Genomic DNA, 5000 nt, shown 5'->3' with positions numbered 1-5000 from the left:
TATGTGTGTGTGTGTGTGTGTGTGTATATATGTATGTATGTGTGTGTGTGTGTGTGTGTGTGTATATGTGTGTGTGTGTGTGTGTGTGTGTGTGTGTGTGTATATGTGTGTATATGTGTGTGTGTGTGTGTGTGTGTGTGTGTGTGTGTGTGTGTGTGTGTGTGTGTGTGTTCTTCAAGGATTTCCAAAAGCTCGTCTTCCTCTCTCTCTCTCTCCGTGTGGACGTGCCTCAGGTGCCACGACCTTTGCCCTTTGCCCTCCTTTCACACGGCAACAGCTGAGCCGCGGCCACAGCTCATCCTCCTCCTCTTCATCATCATCCTCCTCCTCTTCATCATCATCATCATCATCACCATCACCATCGTCCGAGTCTCAGGATTGCTCTGCAGCAGGAGAAGAACAAAGAGTGGTGTTTTTAGTGAGTTTATAACAATAATTAATAACACTAGGGCTGTGCTCGACTGAAGAACTTCTGAGTCGACTATAACACTCATTCAATCGTACCGACTAATCGATTAGTTGATTTAAATCGACAGATCTGTAAATCTGAGTTTCTCCGCTAAGAGTCGTGCTAAAAGCACCACTTTAATTCTTGTGTTTACCAGAGATGAGCTCGTACGTTTCTTGGAAATAAGTCATTCAGCATGAAAACAGCATCAGACATGACTAATGGACTAAAGAGATCTAAGTTGACTGAGACCAAAACCACCGATTAGTCGACTAATCGACTAAGAGGCAGCAGCTCTAAGTAACAGTGATATGATCAATTCATGTGACCTGAAGCCTCTGTAAGACTGTCAGGGCCCTATCTTAACGATCTGAGAGCGCCTGGTGCAGGTGTGTTTAGGGCGTGTCCAAATCCACTTTTGTTAGTTTGACGGTGGTAAAAAAAGGGTCTGTGTTTAGGGCGCCTGGTTCTAAAGGGTTGTTCTTAGTGTCTTCATTAATCAGAGGTGTGTTTTGGGCGTAACATGCAATCAACCAATCAGAGATCATCTCCCATTCATCAACCAATCAGAGAGCAGCTCCCATTCCCTTTAAAAGCCAGGCGCGTTTGGACCTTGGAGCATTGCTGTTATGATGGAGGATTTACACATTTTTAATTTGTAATCTTCTGCATGTGTGTGTGCTGCTGTGCGTCCCTGTGTGTGTGTGTGTGTGTGTGTGTGTCCCTGTGTGTGTAACAAGCATAGTGTGTGCGCGCTGTGCACGAGCCTAGGAGCATTTTACTAATGCTCTGTTAAAATAACAATGAAATGCTGCGTTATTGACTTTAGACCAGGTTTTTGTTGGTCAATGGCGCCATCAGAACACTTCCCGCTGCCTCAAGGTAGCAATACTCCCAGAATGCACCTGAACACACCTCGCTTTAAGACAAGCACACCCAGAATGCACCTGAACGCACCTCACTGAAAGACCAGCGCGCCCAGAATGCACCTGAACACACCTCCCTGGAAGACCAGCAGGTCCATGGGCCACAGATGGGTTTTTAAATCGTGATCGAGATATCAACTAGCACTTTAAAATGTAACCGTCATTCTCTTTTTAGGGTTTCCTTTTACATTCATTTTAATGTTCAATTTCATAATATAAAAACAAACCACTCAGAACTCCCATGATGCTCTGCTGCTTAAAAAAAAAACAAAAACAAAAAAAACTCCAGACAAAAGAGACAGTCACAACTTCTTCTCTAAAGCTTTCACAAGATTATTTTAAATTTAACTTTCAAACTCTGGAATTTCACCTCATTTAAAGTTCAGCAGTAAATACATAACAATGTTCATGAATGAATCAACACACACACACAGAGAGATGATTAAGTAATTGAGTGTGTGTGTGTGTGTGTGTGTGTGTGTTGTGTGTGTGTGTGTGTGTGTGTGTGTGTGTGTGTGTGTGTGTGTGTGTGTGAGAGGTAAACTGGCGGTCAGAGCAGAGGGAGGTGAAGAGGGATTAGCCTGATCAGACTCTGTCTGTCCCAGGATTAGCCCGTCTGTGTGTGTGTGTGTGTGTGTGTGTGTGTGTGTGTAGATTATTTCAAACTGATAGAAAACTTAACGTTAACTTAAGTCTTAACGTTGACACGAGGAATCATCATCATCATCCCAGGTGAGACATGAGACCCAGGTGACGCCTGTCTGTGTACCTGGAAGGCTTGCTAACCAATCAGAGAGTCAGGATTAGTTCCCCTGGAGAGTATGGCGGACGTTTTGGTGTGAAATAGGTTGTATAACAAAAGCCGACCGCGCCACACACCACCGCAGCACACACACCGCTTACCCACCCGCTACCCACACATACCCGCACCGCACAACACACACACACACACACACACACACACAACACCCGATTGATCCGATTCAGGCTGTACGGTCAGGAGAGTTCACAGCTCATCGTCATCAGGGACATTTACTGAACACACTGGAGCCAGTCAGGGTCCACTGAAAGTTGACAGACTCAGATTATTATTCTAAGTGTCTGACAACATTATGGGATGGATCCCTACAGAGATAGACCTTTTAGTTAAAGAGTTAGATCCTTTTAGTTTAACATGAAACGGCCCCGAAATCACCATCACCAAACTCCACCAGACTCCATGTAAATAATCAGGACTTTTATCATCGTAAAACACACTTCATTCAAAGTGGACAGAAACTAAATAAAACTACCAAAAGCCGTCTTGGTTCATCTTTCCACTGTTCCAACAATCACCACTCTGGTTCGGTTGAAATTAACCCTTAATTCACCCATTTACATGTGGAGATATGCTGGCTCTATAACCGCTAAAAGTCCTGATTATTTACATGGAGTCTGGTGGAGATATGCTGGCTCTATACGCTAAAAGTCCTGATTATTTACATGGAGTCTGGTGGAGATATGGAATGGCGCTCTATATACCGCTAAAAGTCCTGATTAGTTACAGGTGTCTGGTGGAGATATGCTGGCTCTATACCGCTAAAAGTCCTGATTATTTACATGGAGTCTGGTGGAGATATTCTGGCTCTATACGCTAAAATTCCGATTATTTACATGGAGTCTGGTGGAGATATGCTGGCTCTATAACCGCTAAAAAGTCCTGATTATTTACATGGAGTCGGTGGAGATATGCTCGGCTCTATACCGCTAAAAGTCCTGATTATTTACATGGAGTCTGGTGGAGATATGCTGGCTCTATACACGCTAAAAGTCCTGATTATTTACATGGAGTCTGGTGGAGATATGCTGGCTCTATACACACTAAAAGTCCTGATTATTTACATGGAGTCTGGGTGGAGATATGCTGGCTCTATACGCGCTAAAAGTCCCTGATTATTTACATGGAGTCTGGTGGAGATATGCTGGCTCTATACACGCTAAAAGTCCTGATTATTTACATGGAGTCTGGTGTAGTTTGGTGATGGTGATTTCGGGGCTGTTTCATGTTAAACTAAAAGGATCTTACTCTTTAACTAAAAGGTCTATCTCTGTAGGGATCCTTTAAGTGGACGCTGAACATTTGTCCTGTAGGGTTATATTTCAGCTGCTATATCCAGCACCCTCCATTTGTTATTAACATGTTTATTCCATCACATCACCATCAATATTTCTAAAAATGAAACATGTGATGGAGACAGAGGGAGGAAACACTCAGTAGTGGTGGGAGGTGATGGTGAAATCCGTCCAGATTTTGGTTTCCTTAGACTGAAATTAAATCCCATTTATTTCTGTGAAACTGTCGAGATAATCTTGAAATATTTTGCAAGAAGCTTTCTTGAAGTGAAGCTCTCCGTGCTGCTGACCTCGTTGGCAGTTAGTCTGTCTTTTTGGGGGGTGGGGGGAGAGAAGAGACACACACGGAGAGAGAGGGGACGCACACACACGGAGGGGGGGGACGCCTGGGGACGGGGAGGGGGGCACCGGGAGGGCCTGGGGAGGGAGGGGGAGGGGGGCCTGGAGGGGGGGGAGGACACCTGGAGGGAGGCACCACTGGGGAGGAAACGTGGAGGAGGGGGGGACCTGGAGGGAGGAGGAGGGGGACACCTGGAGAGGAGGACCTGGAGGGAGAGGGACCTGGGAGGACAGAGGGAGGGACGGGGAGGGGACAGGGGGGGGGAGGGAGGGGCAGGGGGGGGGGACGGAGGGGGGGGGAGGGGGGGACAGGGGGACGGGGGACGGGGACAGGGCGAGGGGACGGAGGAGGAGGCGGGGGAGGGGGGGACAGGGGAGGGGGCGGGAGGGGGACAGGGGGAGGACGGGGGACAGGGAGGGAGAGGGACCGGGGAGGAGAGAGGAGAGGGACACCTGGGAGGGGAGGAGAGAGAAGGGGACAGGAGGGAGGAGGAGGGAGGGAGGGGACAGGGGGGAGGGAGGGGGGACAGGGGGACAGGGAGGACAGGGGGACGAGGGGAGGGAGGGACGGAGGGGGGGACGGGCAAGGGGACGGGGGGGGCAGGGGAGGGGGGAGGGAGGAGGGGGGACGGAGAGGGGGACAGAGAGAGGACAGAGGGACAGAGGGACAAGGAGGGACAAGAGAGGGACAAGGAGAGAGAGGGAACCACCTGGGAGGAGACAGGAAAAGAGACCACCACCACCACCTGAGGAGGGAGAGAGAGAAAGGGGGACAGAGGGGGAGGGAGGGACAGGGAGGGACAGGGGGACAAGGGAGGGAGGAGGACAAGGACAGGGACAAGGAGAGAGGGAGGGACGGAGGGAGGGGACAGAGGACAGGGGACAGAGGGGGAGACAGGACAAGGAGAGGGGACAGAGGAGACAGAGGGAGACAGGAGGGAGGACAGGAGGGAGGGACAGGGGGAGGGGGACAGAGAGAGGGGACAAGGGAGAGAGGGGACAGAGGACAGGAGACAGAGGAGAGGACAGAGAGGAGAGGACAGGACGGAGGACAGAGGGACAAGGGAGGACAGGAGAGGGAGGGGACAGGGGGGGACGGAGGGAGGAGGACCTGGAGAGGGACAGAGGACAGGGGACGGAGGGGACAGGACGGAGGGGACAGGAGAGAGACGGGT

The sequence above is a fragment of the Perca fluviatilis genome, chromosome 19 (assembly GCF_010015445.1).
Source record: "Perca fluviatilis chromosome 19, GENO_Pfluv_1.0, whole genome shotgun sequence".
Lineage (NCBI taxonomy): Eukaryota > Metazoa > Chordata > Actinopteri > Perciformes > Percidae > Perca > Perca fluviatilis.
This window is presented reverse-complemented; position numbering follows the sequence as displayed.